The sequence below is a fragment of the Procambarus clarkii genome, chromosome 2, assembly GCF_040958095.1.
Source record: "Procambarus clarkii isolate CNS0578487 chromosome 2, FALCON_Pclarkii_2.0, whole genome shotgun sequence".
Classification (NCBI taxonomy): domain Eukaryota; kingdom Metazoa; phylum Arthropoda; class Malacostraca; order Decapoda; family Cambaridae; genus Procambarus; species Procambarus clarkii.
This window is the reverse complement of record NC_091151.1, coordinates 8,945,142-8,966,306: the sequence shown is the minus strand read 5'-3', so window position 1 is coordinate 8,966,306 and position 21,165 is coordinate 8,945,142.

Below are 21,165 nucleotides of genomic sequence, written 5' to 3'. Positions count from 1 at the left end.
ACCGGTCCGTCAACGCCCACTTTTTGCCAGACTTCCTCGGTCAATTGCGCCCAAAATATGTCACCTACTAATTTTTTTATTTTTCCCGTGCCCAGGGAACACATATTAACATTTTAAGAAGACGAAATAATTTTTTTGATTTTTTTTCTTGCGCACAGGGGTGTAAATGTCCTCAGGACCCCTGGGCAGTGGAAGGGTTAATCAAAATCTAAATAAAAGCACTCCCTATAGTTAACACTCCCTAAGAGGCATGATATGAACTAATTTCCTATACAAAACTATAACAGACTCTACCTTTTACTGCGACCAGCAAGATGTAGTGCTGATCTTGGGCGGGGGAAGAATGGGGGGGGGGGGGGGGGTAGATGGGCGACCTTCCCCCAATTGTTGACCGGTCCACACTGACTTCTACCTCGCTTTCCTCACCACGAGGCTGGAGGGGTATTCCTACGCCAGGTTCACTAAGTTTACTAGCAGGGTTTAAGGTGAACAACTAATCTCTGTTGCCCTAAACAACCCAGATGGTTGAACTCTTTTAAACTGAAGGTAATTGCACAGGCATCTTAGGGAAAGGCTATTTCCAATTACAAAATGGCTACTTGACCTTAGCATACTGAATGTGGAAGGCTTTGGTGACCCGTAACCTCGAGTTGCTAAAATCGCTCCGCGTCCGAGGCTAGTCCTTAGCCAGTGACTTCACTGATGGTGACTTATTCAGTATTCCGACAATTGAAGATACTCTTGATACTTTAAACAGGAATACTATTGAATACAATTTGAATGAAGACTTCAATTTCTCTGAATTACTGAATTCTGTAAAATAATTCATTATACATTGCTTAAGACAAAGGCGCTGGCCATTTTGTGATCTAAACAGCTAATCCCAGGGGAGATACTCCGTGACGTCGGGTCAGGTCAACTACCGCTCGCCTCTCACTTTTGTACAAGGATGTATCCCACTGCCTCCCATACAATTGCTTATTTTAAAACAGCTTCAGTTGTTATACACGGAACACTGTCGAGAGAGACTTAACTGAGATTGGAGCCATATTGGATTTGTGTCCTGAAGCTGATCTTCATTATCGTCTGATTATAGGAACATCCATCATTATCAGACCTCAGACTGATCTGACAGCTTCATCTTATCGAGGGCACAGCGTTTCGCAGGCTATGTATCCCTAGAGCAAGTTGTTGTGGCCTTGACGTATTGCTAACTTAGGGTGCCTTGCCGATATGCTGAAGGAACAACAACAAAAACCGTGAGTGTATTTCCTGTAACCAGCCAGCTCTAATTTCATGAGTATGTATGTAAATATATGCTCTTAGGTAGAATTTATATGATATTCATATTTGCAGCGTGGAGCTATCTACAAGAGAACCATACTCCGTCCGGAGCATTCACGTGTCGCCCAAGACACCAGGCATTGACAGAATTAGATGAGATACAGAGCTGTCGGACATATTCTCCGTTTGCTTTTGACAGCTAAGCTTCTAAATATTGATAATTCAGTAGTTAGCATACTAACCCCATGCTTTAATTCATTTCTGATTTATTTATGAAAATACTCCATATCTATGTTATAAGTAGTATTAACATCATTAAATTTACCCCCCCCCCCCCCCCAAAGATGTGTAAAGGAATCATTCCACAATAGATATAGAAGGTTTTACAGTCCACGTTTCTAAATTTTATTTGGAAACCATAATTGATTTATTACTATATGATTTATATGCTGGAGAATTTTCCCCCCACAAGGGTCTCACCCTGGTTTGGGCGGCCGCCTGCCTCCTAGACGGAATGTCATTAATAATATTAAAAGGCCTATTAGTAAAATTTGAACCGTTTAGGACAAACCTGATTCGAGGTTCTCTTGTTATTTGGAGGTTGAGGCAGGCGAAGAACCAACCCGTTCTCGCAAATTTAATAAGTCAATATTGACTTATTAAATATGTGCATAGGTGACATACTTAACATAATAGTTTCCCTTGAAAAGCTTCATAGAAAACACCGACCTTACCTAACCTACTTAGTATGTTAAAATAAGCATCTTATAGCTTCGTAATTACAATTGTTACTTAACCTATTATAGGTATAGGTTAGGTAATAATTGTAATTACGAAGCAATAAGATGCTTATCTTAACGTACTAAGTAGGTTAGGTAAGGTCGGTGTTTTCTATGAAGCTTTTCAAGGGAAACTATTATGTTCAGTATGTCACCTATGCACATATTTAATAAGTCAATATTGACTTATTAAATTTGCGAGAACGGGTTGCAAGAACGCAGGGATGGCTCTGGTTACTAGTGCAAACGTAGCTACTTCTTTGTGCTACCTCACGAGAGCAATGTTCTTTCCACAATGGCCGCTCTCCTTCCCCGGCACACGACACATTACTGGAACCGGATTAATTTGCCTATTTATGGACGAAGGTTGGAAAGCGTTAATTTCAATGGTAAATTTATTTCATGCAGTCACAGGGAACAGCCCTTTACCAATTTCAACACAGGACTTGGGAGTTCTTAGTCACTATCAATATTCTATTAATATATTTTGTTTTTGTTTTTGTTGTAGGACTTTCACACCCCTGTGCGCAAGAAAAAAAATCGTTATATTGAAATGTTCATTTGTGTTCCCTGAGTACAGTAAAAATAATTAAAGAAAATCTATTGTACTTACCAATGACATAATTGAGCCGACAAGTTCGCCGATGACGTCACTGAGAAAGAGCGCTCAAGGGTGCTGAGTCAGGGAGCCGTCGCGCTCAGCGGCTCAAGAGGCCCAAGTTGACGCGAATTGATTTCCACAGCATTATTTACAGTATCTTTTGCACATTTTACAATTTTTTTTCGCTAGTAGTGTTCCAATTATTGTCACTAAATGTTGCATTATAATACAACTGTTATAAATTCACTACGCGCTCACTTATTATTGTCACAAGTATGCGCACCAAAATGGTATATTTGACAGGAAATAGACAATTCTTTTTTCAATATATATATACACTAAAATTCACTTGATATGTACACGTTTTTACAAAAGTATTAGACATTTAGTAGTCCTGAAGATTGTGATACTGTGCAAAACAGTCGACATATCACAGAGGACACTTCACACGCTTCGCACCATGTTAACACCAGATTACGTTTCTGTGGCTTCATTTTGTGCTGTAACAAACAACGCACCGACGCTGCCCTGCTGCACGCAGTCCATTTGGTGGTAATTTCTAGATCTGGTGTACCAGAAAGGCCTCCCTGTAAACGAGCCTGGGTGCAGGAGCAAGGGGCATTATTGGGTCCGAATGGGTCTTCGTATGCCAGAGGTGTCTTTGCACAACTTATATAGTAATTGTTTCACAACTTGAAAACTAAACGAACGGAAATATGATTTTCTAGCTTTTTTCACAAGATACCCAGTGATATCACTGGATATGCATCAGTGATCCGGTGCTATACTCACCCAGTGTTTCAGTCTTCCTGGGCTATACCCACCAAGTGCATCAGTAATCCAGTGTCATACTCATCCAAAGACTCAGTCATCCGGTTCAAAACAACTCAGTGTTTGAGTCATCCAGTGCTATACTCGCACAGTGTTTCGGTCATCCAGTGCTATAGCCACCCAGTGCTTCAGTAATCCAGTGTTATTTTCACTCGGTGCTCCAGTCATTCAGTGTTATACTCTCTCATTGTTCCAGTCATCCAATGCTTTACTCACTTGTCTCACAGTGTTATAATTACCTAGTGATTTAAATCCAATGTTATACTCAACCAGTGTTTCAGTCATCCAGTGCTATACTCACCTAATATTTAAGTCATCAACTGCTAAGCAGACGCAGTGTTTCAGTCATTCAGTGCTATACTCACCAAGTGTTTCAGTCATCCAATGTTATAGCCACACAGTGCTTCAGTCATCCAGTGGTATACTCACCCAGTTTTTCAGTCATCCAGTGCTACCCACTTAAAGCTTCAGTCACCCAGAGTTATTCTCACCCAGTGATTCAGTCATCCAGTTCACCGCTACTCAGTGTATTAGTCCTCCAGTGCTATACTCACCCAGTGCATCGGTCATTCAGAGCAATACTCAATCAGTGTTACATTCATCCAGTGTTTTAATTACCTAATGCTTTAAATCCAGTGTTATAGTCAACCAGTGTTTCATTCATATAGTGCTATTCTCATACAGTGTTTCAGTCATCCAGTGTTATACTCTCCCAGCGATTCAGATCATCCGTTGCTAAACTACTCAGTGATTCAGTCATCCAGAGTTATTCTCACCAAGTGATTCAGTCATCCAGTGCTATACTTTCTCAGTGATTCAGTCATCAAGTGCTCTACTAACCCAGTATTTTAGTCATCCAGTGCTTTAATCGCACAGTAATTTAGTCATCCAGTGCAACCCTCACTCAGGGTTTCAGTCATCCGGTGCTAGGCTCACCCAGTGCTTCAGTCATCCAGTGCTTCAGTCATCCAGTGCTAATCTCACCCAGTGCTTCAGTCATCCAGAGCAATACTCACTCAATAATTCATTCATCCAGTGCTACCCCCTACTCAATGTTTTAGTCCTCGAGTGCTATACTCACCCAGTGATTCAGTCATCCAGTGCTATACTCTCTCAGTGTTTCAGTTATTCAGTGCCATGCTCACCCAATGATTCAGTCATCCAGTGCTATACTCTCTCAGTGTTTCAGTTATTCATTGCTAGGGTCACTAAGTGTTTCAATCATCCAGTGCAATAGCCACCCTGTGCTTCAATCGTGCAGTGTTATTCTCACTCAGTGCTCCAGTCATTCAGTGTTATACTCACTCATTGTTCCAGTCATCCAGTGCTTTACTCACTCAGTGCAACAGTCATCCAGTGCTATACTCTCCTAATATTTAAGTCATCAACTGCTAGGCACACGCAGTGTTTCAGTCATCCAGTGCTATACTCACTAAGTGTTTCAGTCATCCAGTGCTATACTCACCACGTGTTTCAGTCATCCAGTGCTATCCTCACCAAGTGTTTCAGTCATCCAGTGCTACACTACTCAGTGTTTCTGTCATACAAAGTTATTCTCACCCAGTGATTCACTTATCCAGTTCTCCTTTACTCAGACTTTTAGTCATCTAGTGCTATACTCTTCCAGTGTTTCATTCATCCAGTGCTATACTCACTCATTGTTTAAGTATTCAATGATATACTCATCCCAGTGCTTCAGTTATCCAGTGCTATGCTAACCCAATATTTCAATCGTCCAGTGCTATACTCGCACCGTAATTTAGTCATCCAGTGCTACCCTTACTCAGTGTTTCAGTCATCCGGTGCTAGGCTCACTCAGTGCTTCAATCATCTGGTATTATACTCACTCTGTTTTTAAGTCATCCAGTGTCATTCTCACCCAGTGATTCATTCATCCAGCGCTACCCCTACTCAATGTTTTAGTCCTCCAGAGCTATACTCACCCAGTGCTTAGGTCATCCACTGTAATACTCACCCAGTCGTAATCATTCATCAAGTACAATACTCACGCAGTGCTTCAGTCATCCAGAGATATAGTCAACCAGTGTTTCAGTTATACAGTGCTATTGGTATACAGTGTTTCAGTCATCCAGTGTAAGCTCTCCCAATGTTTCACTCATCCAGTGCCATATTGAATCAGTGTTTCACTCATCCAGTGCCATACTCTCTCAGTGATTCATTCAAACAGTGCTACCCCAACTCAGTGTTTTAGTCTTCCAGTGCAATACTCACCCAATGTTCAATTCATCCAGTGCTATACTTACCTAGTGCTTCAGTAATCCACTCCTATATTCACCTAGTGCTTCAGTAATCCACTCCTATACTCACCTAGTGCTTCAGTCATCCATTTCTATTCTCAACCATTGTTTCAGTCAAACAGTGCTATTCTCATACAGTGTTGCAGTTATCCAGTCTAAGCTCACCCAGTGTTTCAGTTATCCAGTGCTGTAATTACCCAGGAGTCCAGGCATCCATTGCTAGGCTCACTAAGTGTTTCAGGAACCTAGTGTTATACTCACCCAGTGCTTCAGTCATCCTGTGTTATATTCACTCAGTGTTTCAGTCCTCCATAGCAATATTCATCCGCCCAGTGATTCAGTCATCCATTGCTGTACTTACTCAGTGTATCAGTCATACAGTGCTATACTCACCACGTGTTTCAGTAATCCAGTGCTATAGCCACCCAGTGCTTCAGTCATCCAGTGCTATACTCACCCAGTGTTTCTGTCTTCCAGTGCTCTTCTCACCAAGTGTTTCAGTCATCCACTGCTATTCTCACCAAGTGTTTCAGTCATCCAGTGTTTTACTCACTCAGTGTATCAGTCATACAGGGCTATATTCACTAAAGGTTTCAGTCATCCAATGCTATTCTCACTCACTGATCACAGTCATCCAGTGCTATACCCACCAATTGCTCCAGTAATCCAGTGTTATACTCATCCAGCAATTCAGTCATCCAGTGCTACACTACTCAGTGTTTTAGTCATCCAAAGATATTCCCACCCAGTGATTCAGTCATCCAGTGCAAACCTACTCAGTGTTTCATTCATCCAGTGCTATACTCACCCAGTGTTTCAGCCATCCATTGCTAGGCTCAATGCTTCAGTCATCCAATGCTTTTCTCATAGAGTGTTTCAGACACCCTGTGTAAGCTCACCTAGTGTTACAGTCATCCAGTGCTATACTCAACCCAGAGTTTCAGTCATCCAGTGCAATACTAACTCCAGTGTTTCAGCCATTAAGTGCTAAGCTCACCCACTGTTTCAGTTATGCGGTGCTTTAATCACCCAGTGTTCCAGTCATCCATTTCTAGGCTCACTGAGTGTTTCAGTCATCCAGTATTATTCTCACTCAGTGTTTCAGTCATCCGTTGCTAGGCTTCCTAAGGGTTTCAGTCATCCAGTTCTAAGCTCACCCAGTGTTTCTTTCATTCAGTGCTATACTCACCCAGTGTTTCAGTCAGATAATGCAATACTAACCCAATTTTTCAGTCATCCAGTGCTATACTCACCCAGTGTTTCAGTCACCCAGTTCTATGCTTACTCGGTGTTTCAGTCATCCAGTGCTATTGCCACTCAGTGTTTTAGTCATCCAGTGCTATAGCCACTCAGTGTTTCAGTCATCCAGTGCTATACTCACCCAGTGTTTCGTCCATCCAGTTCTGTACTCACCCCAGTGTTTCAGTTATCAATTGCTAGGCTCAATACGTGTTTCGGTCATTCAGTGCTGTATCTACTCCGTGTTTCAGCCATCCATTGATAGGCTCACAAAGTGTTTCAGTCATCCAGTGCAATACTCGGTCAGTGTTTTAGTCATCCATTGTTAGGCTCACAAAGTCTTTCAGTCATCCAGTGTTATACTCACCCAGTGATTCATGCATCCAGTGCTACCACTACTCAGTGTTTCATTCATCCAGTGCTTTACTCACTCAGTGCATCAGTCATCCAGTGCAATACTCGCTCAGTGTTTAAGTCATCCATCGTTAGGCTCACAAAGTCTTTCAGTCATCCAGTGTTATACTCACTCAGTGCATTAGTCATCCAGTGCTTTACTCACCTAATATTTATGTCATCAACTGCTAGGCACTCGCAGTGTTTCAGTGATCCAGTGTAAGCTCCCCCAGTGTTTAAATAATCCAGTGCTATATTTACCTAGTGTTTCAGCCATCCAGTGCTAGGTTCACGCAGCGCTTCAGTCAACCAGTGCTCTACTGACACAATGTTGTTGTCACCCGGTGCTATACTCAACCAGTGTTTCAGTCATCCAGTGCTATACTCAGGTATTCAGTCATCCAGTGCTGTACTCCCTCAGGGTTCCAGTTATCAAGTGCTATACTCACTCAGTGTTTCAGTCATCCATTGCTAGGCTCAGTAAGTTTTCCAGTCATACAGGGCAATACTCACCAAGTGATTCAGTCATCCAGTGCTATACTCAATCAGTGTTTCAGTCATCCAGTGTTATAGCCACCTAGTGCTTCAGTCATCCAGTGTACGCTCACCAGTGTTTCAATCATCCAGTTCTAGGCTAACCTTGTGCTTCGCTCAAGCAATGCAGGGAGAAGGTAATATAGTTTGCAAAATAGATTAAGTGCCTACCATAACTCTCTCAGTATATTTTCACGAATTTTTTGTTGTGCATTTATGTCCTCGATCCCTTACGTTCAATTTAAAAAAACCTGAACAAATAATCTCTTTCAGTGAAAATCCTTACCTCTCAACATTTTAGTGAAGTATTTGCGCAGTAAATCGCCTGAAGCAAAAATCTTTCTGTGTGTCGTGCTAGGAATGTTTTTGTCTGGACACAGGTGTAAACACCATTAATCATAGCAAGAAATCCATTCAGCTGCTTTTATGGATTTTTCAGTGGAGACGCTCACCAGGAAGTGACGAAGAAACACGAATTATCAGGCGAGATCGTCGGATGCCTGGTGTTGTTGTATTCAGTAAATGATCAGGACAGGCTCCGGGTGACAAGGTTAGTTTATATTGACACCACACTTGTTTTTCCTTAGTTCATGAGTAATGAAGGACTTACATTCCTTTACTTACTTAAGGACTTCATTCCTATACTAACCATTTGAGGCAAGGTGTACTCACCTAGTTGTACTCACCTAGTTGTGTTTGAGGGGGTTGAGCTCTGGCTCTTTGGTCCTGCCTCTCAACCGTCAATCAACAGGTGTACAAATTCCTGAGCCTATTGGGCTCTATCATATCTACACTTGAAACTGTGTATGGAGTCAGCCTCCACCACATCACTTCCTAATGCATTCCATTTGTCAACCACTCTGACACTAAAAAAGTTCTTTCTAATATCTCTGTGGCTCATTTGGGCACTCAGTTTCCACCTGTGTCCTCTTGTGCGTGTTCCCCTTGTGTTAAATATACTGTCTTTATCTACCCTATCAATTCCCTTCAGAATCTTGAATGTGGTGATCATGCCCCCCTAACTCTTCTGTCTTCCAGCGAAGTGAGGTTTAATTCCCGTAGTCTCTCCTCGTAGCTCATACCTCTCAGCTTGGGTACTAGTCTGGTGGCAAACCTTTGAACCTTTTCCAGTTTAGTCTTATGCTTGACTAGATATGGACTCCATGCTGGGGCTGCATACTCCAGGATTGGCCTGACATATGTGGTATACAAAGTTCTGAATGATTCTTTACACAAGTTTCTGAATATATTTAATAAATCAATAGAGTTAGGTAGAGTGCCAGAGTCATGGAAGGTAGCTAATGTGGTACCAATTTTTAAGAAAGGAGATAGATCACTTGCTTCAAACTATCGGCCAATTAACTTAACGTCTATTGTGGGAAAGATACTTGAATCGATAATTGCAAATACAATTCGTCATCATCTTGAAAAACATAAATTAATAAATGAGTCGCAACATGGTTTTACAAATGGCCGTTCATGTTTAACAAATTTGCTATCTTTTTATTCCAGCATAGTTGAGGCAGTTGATAGTGGTAAGGATTGTGATGTTGTGTACCTTGACTTTAGCAAAGCTTTTGATACAGTGCCACATGAAAGACCGATTAAAAAAATACAGGCTCATGGTATTGGGGGTGCTATATTAAGTTGGATTAGGGCATAGCTATTCCAAAGGAAACAGAGAGTTAGTATAAATGGGGTTAAGTTAGAGTGGGATAATGTTGTAAGCGGAGTACCTCAGGGCTCTGTCCTGGGACCTCTGTTGTTTATAATATATATAAATGATTTAGATTCAGGTTTGAGTAGCAACATCTGCAAATTTGCAGATGATACAAAAATCGGTAGGGAAATTAACACGGAAGAAGACTCACTATCACTTCAAGTTGATCTAAATAGGGTTTTGAAATGGTCAAAAGATTGGCAGATGCAGTTTATTGCTGATAAATGTAAAGTTCTGAGGTTAGGTAATGATGATAGAGTTACAAGATACGAGCTAGGTGGTGTTGAGATTGTGAAGTCGGATTGCGAAAGGGATCTGGGAGTTATGATTAGTAAGAATTTAAAACCAAAGGATCAATGCATGAATGTTAGTAATAAGGCAAATAGGACACTGGGATTAATTAATCGCAGCGTTAGTAACAAGACACCTGGTGTGGTTGTTAAGCTATATCTTGCTCTGGTTAGGCCCCATTTAGATTATGCAGTTCAGTTTTGGTCGCCATACTATAGAATGGATATAAATTCACTTGAATGTGTCCAGCGTAGGATGACTAAGTTAATTCCCCAAATTAGAAATCTTTCATATGAAGAAAGATTAACAAAGCTTAACCTGCATTCACTGGAAAGGCAAAGAGTTAGGGGTGACATGATACAAGTAGGTTTACAAGTGGATGAATGAACATAACACAGGGGATAATAATAGGGTATTAAAAGTATCAACACAAGACAGAACACGAAACAATGGGTATAAATTGGATAAATTTAGATTTAGGAAAGACTTGGGTAAATACTGGTTCGGTAACAGGGTTGTTGATTTGTGGAACCAATTACCGCGTAACGTGGTGGAGGTGGGGTCCCTCGATTCTTTCAATCGCGGCTTGGACAAGTATATGAGTGGGATTAGGTGGTTATAAATAGGAGCTGCCTCGTATGGGCCAATAGGCCTTCTGCAGTTGCCTTTGTTCTTATGTTCTAAAAATCACCACCTTCCTCGTCGCTTCCAACTTGCCCTTGCCTCCCTGAAATCTAACAACTCTAGTCTTATCCTTCCTTCCAACAAAGGCAATTCGGTGGTTGTCCTTGACCGTGAGGACTGTTACGAACCTTACCTCCTGTGGAGGTTGGTTTCGGTTGTAAAGTGTTGGTGGACACAGTGGCGAGTGTTTATTAGTATAAATCCCCAGCTGAGATCAGAGAGGCCGCGAGTCATCATTATTACTCCGCCCAGTAAAGTAGTGCCTTCTCAGCTGGAGATCATCAGAAATAATGTGAACTGGAATAGCCTAATACATGTATGAGGAGTATACACAGAAGGAATAGCCTAATCATAGGAGGTTGTATTAGTCAGGGGGGACTCAGGGGTTAGGTGCGGACATTGGGGCAGAAGGGGAAAAGAGGTGAGCAGTTTGCAAGGAGAGGGGGGGGGGTCATATGGGAGATGGGGTGCAGAGGAAGGGTGAGGGTTGGGCGAGTTTTGGGGGTTGAGGGGACGAGAGGGGGGGTCAATGGAAGGTGGGATGGAGCAGATGGAATTTAATGAATGAGGTCAGAAGAGGCAGGGGAGTTGTTCACAGAAGGTGAGGGTAGGGGTGGGAGGGTTAGTTTGGAGAGGGTAAGGCTTGGCCCAATAGGGTCATTGTAGGGTGTGGTGTAGCAGGTTGAACTGGGTGCAAGTGCGGAGGAAGGGGCAGGGAAGTTGTTGGGGGTAGAAGCAGCTGTGAGGGATGGGAGGGCTGATATGGGGAGAGTGTGATTTGGGAAGGAGTTGTGGGGTGGATAGGGTCCCTGAGGCATGCAGGTCGGCTCGCACTGTGAGTTATCTGTTCCCTTCTGTCATATATCTATCTATAAACACATTGTAATAGCCTCCGCTACCTCTGAGTAAATGTTTGTTCTTCATTATGTAATCCACTGCCTCTTCCTTAGAAAACTGTACAAGGATAGATCGAATCTTGTTACAGTTGTAAGGTTCAATCCGGCAGCAGAAATCCACCTCATTTTCTGCCATCTGGGCACCAATACATCTCAAAATCTCATATAATTCAAAATTTTCGATTTTAATCCTTTCATGCCTCGATGAGGCCCTAAGACTCGAGTAATCCATGGAGGATAATTGACTGCTGGCTTCTCAGTGATGCGCTCTCATGCTAGTCGCCCCTCCTCTGGATACCCCCTGTCCCTCCCACATTCACTACTCCATCTCCCACTAATCCCCTCCCCTAGCCTTGCTGTTAGTCCTGCCTAATTCATTTACAAGCCGAGTACATTCACTTTCCCATGCTTCCCTACTGTTCCTAATTTCTCCCTGAATATAGTCCATAAGCTTGTTACGTACTCCTAGCAGAATACGTATATAAATTTAAAATAACTTGTTTTATTTTATTTTATCATTGCCTGTATATGTACACACATTGTGTTTTGTAAATTGTCGTATGGTGTGGCAGTGTTAGTGGAGACAGGAGCGGGGTTGCGTTGCACACGTCTAGTACCTGTTTGATTCGGGAAAGCTGGACCTGTTCAGTTTGGAAGTTCCAGATGTCACTTTTATTTAGTATATATAATTGTTTATATTCTGTAATTAAACAGGTGGCATTATACTTATATATTTTGTAAGTAACTATTATCTGTAATTTGCATTCTTGTGTGTTTTGAGAACAAGTGGTTGTTCAATTAGTTTTAAATATTAAAAAGTCCTTAGTTTCCATCCCTCATCCTGGGATGAGGCAGACGGGAGGTGAGAATGTGGGTGGCGACAGAGCGAGAGTTCAGTAGCTGATACGGGACCAGGAGAGTAACATGTGGGAGATAAGTCTTTACATTCATTTTGTGCCATATTTTATTTGTTATATTTAGTGATATGACAATACTTTCATTTATTGTATAAGTTAACTTAACCATCTGTGTTTTTATATTATACTGTCTTGAATATATATCTATATAATATTTTGTATCTATTCTTCAGTCCTAAAGGAAGAGTTTTATTTATGTGCTCATTACTTATCAAAGGGTTATACTGGTGACGCGCTTTAGAGAGCAGCAGTGGTATCCCTAGACGTAATTAAAGTTTGGCTGCTGTAGGGTCACGAGCCGTAACGAACGATAGGTAACAAAGCTCAGGTTTCCGTCTCCCAACATCGTCCTGTATTTGTTTAAAGATCTCACTTTTAATACCCTGGATTAGATCATCTATCCAAATGTTCTTCTCAACAAATTTCACTATAAACTTCTCCACAAACCGATCCTCTTCTTCATTCATGCTATTACTTGACGTAGACGCCCTTCCTGATCTCATTATTGCATTAAACAACCTTAGCCAACAAGCATTCCAATTACCTTACAGGATCTGCAATACATAATATATGCGAGTAAGTATCCAGGCATCTCTCCACGTGGTGTAGGGTTGCGGCCTGAGTAAGGTCATGGTCGGTCACAGATTCAGACTGGTGAGGTCACGGTCAGCGTGAAGTCTGCTCCACTACTTCACTCTGCCACGATGTGTTCAACACATATTTTAAATTACGTTATGTCTACTTTCTTTTTTCACTTCCATATGGTTTGAGTAGATTTTCGAGTTTTTCATTCTTTTTCACTTCAATGTAGCTTGATTTACACTCCCAACTCCATAGTCCCCAGAAGCTTCCCAACCCACGTTCATCCACCACGACTGACGACTGATGTGTGTGTGTGTGTGTGTGTGTGTGTGTGTGTGTGTGTGTGTGTGTGTGTGTGTGTACTCACCTAGTTGTGTTTGCGGGGGTTGAGCTCAGGCTCTTTGGTCCCACCTCTCAACCGTCAATCAACAGGTGTACAGATTCCTGAGCCGATTGGGCTCTATCATATCTACACTTGAAACTGTGTATGGAGTCAGCCTCCACCACAATCACTTCCTAATGCATTCCATTTGTCAACCACTCTGACACTAAAAAAGTTCTTTCTAATATCTCTGTGGCTCATTTGGGCACTCAGTTTCCACCTGTGTCCCCTTGTGCATGTGGACCTTGTGTTAAATAGCCTGTCTTTATCTACCCTATCAATTCCCTTCAGAATTTTGAATGTGGTGATCATGTCCCCCCTAACTCTTCTGTCTTCCAGCGAAGTGAGGTTTAATTCTCGTAGTGTCTCCTCGTAGCTCATACCTCTCAGCTCGGGTACTAGTCTGGTGGCAAACCTTTGAACCTTTTCCAGTTTAGTCTTATCCTTGACTGGATATGGACTCCATGCTGGAACTTCATACTCCAGGATTGGCCTGACATATGTGGTATACAAAGTTCTGAATGATTCTTTACACATGTTTTGTGAATGCCGTTCGTATGTTGGCCAGCCTGGCATATGCCGCTGATGTTATCCTCTTGATATGTGCTGCAGGAGACAGGTCTGGCGTGATATCAACCCCCAAGTCTTTTTCCTTCTCTGACTCCTGAAGAATTTTCTCTCCCAGATGATACCTTGTATCTGGTTTCCTGCTCTCTAAGCCTATCTTCATTACATTACATTTGTGTCTGTGTGCGTGCGGGCGTGCGTGGGTGTGTGTGTGTGCGGGCGTGCGTGCGTGGGTGTGTGTGTTTGCGTGCGAGCGTGCGTGCATGCATGCGTGCGTGTGTGCTCACCTCTTTGTGCTTGCGGGGGGTTGAGCTCTGGCTCTTTGGTCCCGCCTCCCAACTGTCAATCAACTGGTGTACAGGTTCCTGAGCCTATTGGGCTTTATTATATCTACACTTGAAACTGTGTGTGGAGTCAGCCTCCACCACATCTCTGCCTAATGCATTTCATTTGTCAACTACTCTGACGCTAAACAAATTCTTTCTAATATCTCTGTGGTTCATTTGGGCACTCAGTTTCCACCTGTGTCCCCTAGTGCGTGTGCCTCTTGTGTTAAATAGCCCGTCTTTATCTACCCTGTCAGTTCCTCTGAAAATTTTGTACGTGGTGATCATATCCCCCCTAACTCTTCTGTCTTCTAGTGACATGAGGTTTAATTCACGTAGTCTCTCCTCGTAGCTCATACCTCCTCTCAGTCTGGGTACTAGTCTGGTGGCAAACCTTTGAACTTTTCCCAGTTTGGTCTTATGCTTGACTAGATATGGACTCCATGCATGGGCTGCATACTCCATTATTGGTCTGACATAGGTGGTATACAAAGTTCTGAATGATTCCTTGCAGAAGTGTCTAAATGCCGTTCTTATGTCAGACAACCTGGCATATGCTGTTGATGTTATCCTCTTGATATGAGCTTCAGGGGACAGATCTGGCGTGATATTAACCCCCAGTTCTTTCTCTCTCTGACTCGTGTAGAATTTTATCTCCCAAATGATACCTTGTAACTGGCCTCCTGCTCCCTACACCTATCTTCATTACATTACATTTGCTTGGGTTAAACTCTAACAACCATTTGTTCGACCATTCCTTTAGTTTGTCTAGGTCTTCTTGAAGTCTCAAGCAGTCCTCCTCTGTCTTAATTCTTCTCATAATTTTGGTATCGTCAGCAAACATTGAGAGAAATGAGTCTATACCCTCTGGGAGATCGTTCACGTATATCAGAAACAGGATAGGTCCAAGTACAGAGCCCTGTGGGACTCCACTGGTGACTTCACGCCAGTCTGAGGTCTCACCCCTCACTGTAACTCTTTGCTTCCTATTGCTTAGGTACTCCCTTATCCACTGGAGCACTTTATCAGTTACTCATGCCTGTCTCTCCAGCTTACGTACCAGCCTCTTATGGGGGACTGTATCAAAGGCTTTCCGACAGTCCAAAAAAATGCAGTCTGCCCAGCCTTCTCTTTCTTGTTTAATCTTTGTCACCTGGTCGTAGAATTCTATTAAGCCAGTCAGGCAAGATTTACCCTCCCTGAACCCATGTTGGCGATTTGTCACGAAGTCCCCTTCTCTCCAGATGTGATACCAGGTTTTTTCTCACGATCTTCTCCATCACTTTGCATGGTATATAAGTCAAGGACACTGGCCTGTAGTTCAGTGCCTCTTGCCTGTCGCCCTTCTTGTATATTGGAACCACATTAGCCGCCTGAAAATGTGTGTGTAATTACCTAAGTGTAATTACCTAAGTGTAGTTACAGGATGAGATCTACGCTCGTGGTGTCCCGTCTTCCCAGCACTCTTTGTCATATAACGCTTTGAAACTACTCACGGTATTGGCCTCCACCACCTTCTCACCTAACTTGTTCCAACCGTCTACCACTCTGTTTGCGAAAGTGAATTTTCTTATATTTTTTCGGCATCTGTGTTTAGCTAGTTTAAATCTATGACCTCTTGTTCTTAAAGTTCCAGGTCTCAAGAAATCCTCCCTATCGATTTTATCAATTCCTGTTACTATTTTGTATGTAGTGATCATATCACCTCTTTATCTTCTGTCTTCTTTTGGCATATTTAATGCCTCTAACCTCTCCTCGTAGCTCTTGCCCTTCAGTTCTGGGAGCCACTTAGTAGCGTGTCTTTGCACCTTTTCCAGTTTGTTGATGTGCTTCTTAAGATATGGGCACCACACAACCGCTGCATATTCTAGCTTTGGCCTAACAAAAGTCGTGAACAATTTCTTTAGTATATAGCCATCCATGTATTTAAAAGCAATTCTGAAGTTAGAAAGCGTGGCATAGGCTCCTCGCACAATATTCTTTTTGTGGTCCTCAGGTGATAGTTTTCTATCTAGAACCACCCCTAGATCTCTTTCTTTATCAGAATTCTTTAAAGATTTCTCCCATAATATATAGGTTGTGTGGGGTCAATGTTCTCCTATTCCACATTCCATAACATTGCATTTATTAACATTAAATTCCATTTGCCAAGTGCTCCATATACTTATTTTGTCAAGGTCATCTTGAAGGGCATGACAATCATCTAAGTTTCTTATCCTTCCTATTATCTTAGCATCATCAGCAAACATGTTCATATAATTTTGTATACCAACTGGTAGATCATTTATGTAGACAATAAACATCACTGGTGCAAGAACTGAACCCTGTGGTACTCCACTTGCGACATTTCTCCAGTCCGATACATTGCCTCTGATCACTGCCCTCATTTTTCTATCAGTCAGAAAATTTTTCATCCATGTTAGAAGTAAGTAAGTAATTATCAAAAGAAGGCACCAAACCGGGAAGGCTATGTAGCACCATCAAAGACGCAAAATAATCAGAGGGCGCTAAATATCACCAAGGATGCCAATACGAGAACAAAAACGCATAAGGCGAACGATATCAAAAGTATCCGAGTCACCAAGAATTCTATCGAGGGACAGGTGACCGCGAGGGGCGGTCGGAAAGCAAGACATACGCTCGTCCTGGAAGTCAGGACATTCAAGAAGGACATGCACGACCGTAAGAGGGACAATGCAACTAGGACAATAAGGAGCAGGGCGGCGCTCCATCAAGTGACCATGGGTTAAGCGAGTATGGCCAATACGCAACCTCGCTAGAGCTGTTTCCCACCGCCGGTTACGGTGGAAGGAGGACGGCCACGAGGAAACACAACATTTAAGAGTACGTAGCTTGTTACCAGTAACAGACAACCAAGAAGCCTGCCAACGGGTAAGGACTGAGGAATGGATAACCGGGTAAAAGTCGGAATACGGAATGCCTTTACGAGAGATGGGACAAGAGCGGACAGCTTCCTTAGCGGCAGCATCCGCACGCTCATTTAAAGACACGCCAATATGGCTGGGAACCCAACAAAACTCAACCGACTTAAATTTACTGTGAACGAGAAACAGCCAATGCTGGATCTCGACAACTACCGGATGAACTGGATTAAAGCACCCGAGAGCCATGAGGGCACTACGAGAGTCAACAACAACCACAAAGGAAGACTGACAACGAGAAAGCAGGAGACGAAGAGCATAGAGAATAGCATAAAGTTCCGCTGTAAAGATGCTAGTCTCCGGAGGCAAGCGACACATATAAGTGCGATCAGGAAAAACAACAGAGTAGCCAACACCGTCCGCTGACTTAGACCCATCGGTGAAGACAGAAACGGAGCGGGAGTGAGAAGAAAAGTGCTCGAGGAAAAGGCGTTTTAGAACTGTAGGAGGGGTAAAAGCTTTAGTGATACGAGTCAAGGATGTACAAAACCGCGGAAGAGGGACCCTCCACGGGGGCAAAGAAGGAACAACACGAGGAGAAACACCAGAAATACGAACGGAAAGAGAATCCTGCAGGCGAGATAACCGGACAGAAAGAGGGAGGTGGTGAAGAGGAACAGGAACCGCAGGAGGGGTAAAAGTTAAAGCACGACAGAGACGAGAGGAAGGATGTTGCAAGGACCGCGCAAGATAGCGAAGACAGTAGCGATCACGGCGGTCCTGGAGAGACAGGAAGCCAGTGTCAACATACAAGCTAAGGACGGGAGTCGAACGAAAGGCACCAGAACTGAGGCGCAACCCAGTATGGTGCAAAGCATCAAGACGGCGAAGAGTAGAAGGAGAAGCAGACGAGTAAGCAGGGCAACCATAATCGAGCTTAGACAGGACGAGAGAGGAATGTAAAGCAAGGAGAGTGCGCCTATCTGCCCCCCAAGAAGTATGGGACAAGACCCGAAGGAGGGTAAGGGACTTAGAGCACTCAACACGGAGGTAAGAGATATGGGGAGACCAAGACAAACGAGTGTCAAGGAATAACCCCAAAAGCTTCGCGGAATCTTTGTATTCAAGGGGATGACCATAAAGTGACAAAGAGGGACGAAGAACAACCCGTTTCCGCGTAAAAGTCATGGCACAAGTCTTAGAAGTAGAGAACTTGAAGCCATGACCTGTGGCCCAAGACGACACGGCATCAATCGCAAGTTGAAGCCGGCGTTGAAGGAGAGGCGAATCATCACCCTGACAACAAAGGGTAAGATCATCGACATAGAGAGCGGAGAAGACACCAGAAGGAAGAGAGGAAAGAAGACCATTGAGGGCAACCAGAAAAAGAGTAGTGCTCAGAACACTACCCTGGGGCACACCTTCGTATTGCTGAAAAGAGGGAGAGAGAGCGGTACCAAGGCGCACCCGAAAGGAACGACGAGAGAGGAAGCTGCGGAGAAAGAGAGGGAGATGACCACGAAGGCCAAAAGAATGAAGTTGAGATAGGATATGATAACTCCAAGTGGTGTCGTAAGCCTTTTCTAGGTCAAAAAGGACGGCAACAACGGAGGTCTTCGCAGCAAAAGCAGTACGTATATAGACCTCCAAGTTCACCAGGACATCTGTCGTGCTGCGGCACTTGCGGAAACCAAATTGAGAAGGGGAGAGGAGGTGATGGTGTTCCAGGAACCACATCAGACGAACGTTAACCATACGTTCAAAGAGTTTGCAGACACAACTTGTGAGAGCAATAGGGCGAAAGTCCTTAGGGGAAGTACCCAGAGACCCCGGTTTGCGAACAGGGAGGACAACGGCATCGAGCCAGTCCTCAGGGACTGACGACGACTCCCAGATCCGATTATACAGACTCAGTAAATACTGAGACGTGCTCGGAGGGAGATGGCGAAGCATCTCATAATGAATACCATCGGAGCCCGCCGCCGTAGAACCGCAGAGGGCCAGGGCAGAACGAAGTTCAGAGAGAGAGAAGGGATCATTATAGGGAAGCTGAAGATGAGTGCAGAAATCTAAAGGACGAGACTCAAGGACAGGTTTACGAAGAAGGAAAGATTGGGGAAGATGAAGACCAGAGCTAACAGAAGAAAAGTGGGAACCCAGTTCGGAAGCGACCTGCAACGGGTCCGCCACAAGAGTATCATGGAGGTGAAGGACCGGTGAAACATCGGGAACGAACTTACCCGCTATCTTGCGGATACGCTTCCAGATCTGGGCCAGAGGGGTTTCGGACGTAATTGTCGAGACATAAGATGCCCAACATTCACGTTTAGCCGTACGGATGGCCCTACGGGCCACCGCACTCGCTTTCCGAAAGAAAAGAAAGAATCGGTCGTCTGCCTACGGCGGTGCTTCTTCCAGGCTGCACGCTTACAGCGGACAGCCCGAGCACAGTCCGCATTCCACCAGGGAACGCACTTCCGTGGACCCCGAGAGGAAGAGCGAGGAATAGAGCGGAGGGCAGCGTCGAAGACAGTGTCATGAAAAAGGAGGAGAGCGCGAGAGAGGGGCAGAAGGGAGAGGTCAGAGAGAGTAGCACTGAGGGAAAATAGGGTCCAGTCCGCCTTAGCAAACTGCCACCTAGGGAAAGAGAGGGAAGGGCGAAAAGAGAAAAAGGAAACAAGGATGGGGAAATGATCACTTCCATGGAGGTCATCAAGAACCTGCCATGTGAAATCTAAGTAAAGAGAAGAAGAGCAGAGAGAAAGATCAAGACAAGAAAGGGTGCGAGTTCGAGAGTCCAAATGAGTGGGCTCACCAGAATTCAGAAGAGACAGGGAAGAAGAGAGGAGAAACGGCTCAAGGAGGCGACCCCGGGTATTCGTCAGAACGTCACCCCAAAGAGAATGACGACAATTGAAGTCACCCAGCAGGAGCACAGGCTCCGGCAAGGAGTCTAGGAGGTGTTTCAAATCAGGAAGAGAGAGCGGGACACTCGGGGGGAGATAAATGGAACAAACTGTGTACCATTTCCCCACAAAGATACGAGCAGCAGAACAATGGAGAGGCGAAGGAAAAAGTAAAGGAACAAAGGGAACATCAGCCCGAATCAAGAGAGCAGAAGAATTAGAAGCCCCAGCAATGGCTGGGGGGGCGGAGAGAAAGGAATAGCCACGAAAACGACCAGGACGAGCACCAAGCATCGGCTCCTGGAGACAGACACAAAGGGGCGAAAACCGCGAAACCAGAAGTTGGAGTTCGAGGAAATTGGCGTAATAACCTCGAACGTTCCATTGAAGAATGGACAACGACGAGAAGAGAAAGGACAAAAACAGAGAACAAGGAAGAAACAAAGGCGAAAGACCAACAGAGCACGTTAAAGAATATCAGGGTCGGGATCAGGGTCAGCAAAGTCAGGGTTAGGGGGCATGGGTAAACTGAGCAAAGACGGAGGGAAGGAAACGGGAGAACAGATCAGAGGTGGGCGGGCAGGGTCCGGAGGAGGAGGAGGAGGAGGAGGAGGAGGAGACAACGGAGAGGAGCAGTCAAGGACAGCAGCAGGAAGAGGGGGAGTAGAAAGAGAGGAGCGCACCCCAGCAAGAGCAGCAACCGAAAGGGAAGCAGGGGCCAAAGAAACCTCCATAGCAGGAACAGGGGGCGCAAGCACTGAAACGGGAGTGGAAGGAGCAACAGAGCCAGAAGGAGGAGCTGAGGAAGAAAGCGAAGCCTTCTTACCCGCCGGGGAAGAGGAAGGAGAGGAGCCAGGCTTACGCTTCTGACTTAAAGAGACCGGTGTCCCAGCAACTACGTACCGGGCAACGGATTCCAGTGTCTCAACAGGAGAAGCCGAACGAGAGCACACACGACGGCCGTTAGGAGAGCGATGGACATCCGCCCGCACCGACAGGCGGCGGGGAGAGCCGATAGATGGAGGAAGAGGATGGGAAGGAGGATCGGAGGGGGACGAGGAAGGAGACACAGAAGACACGACAGACCGGGTAG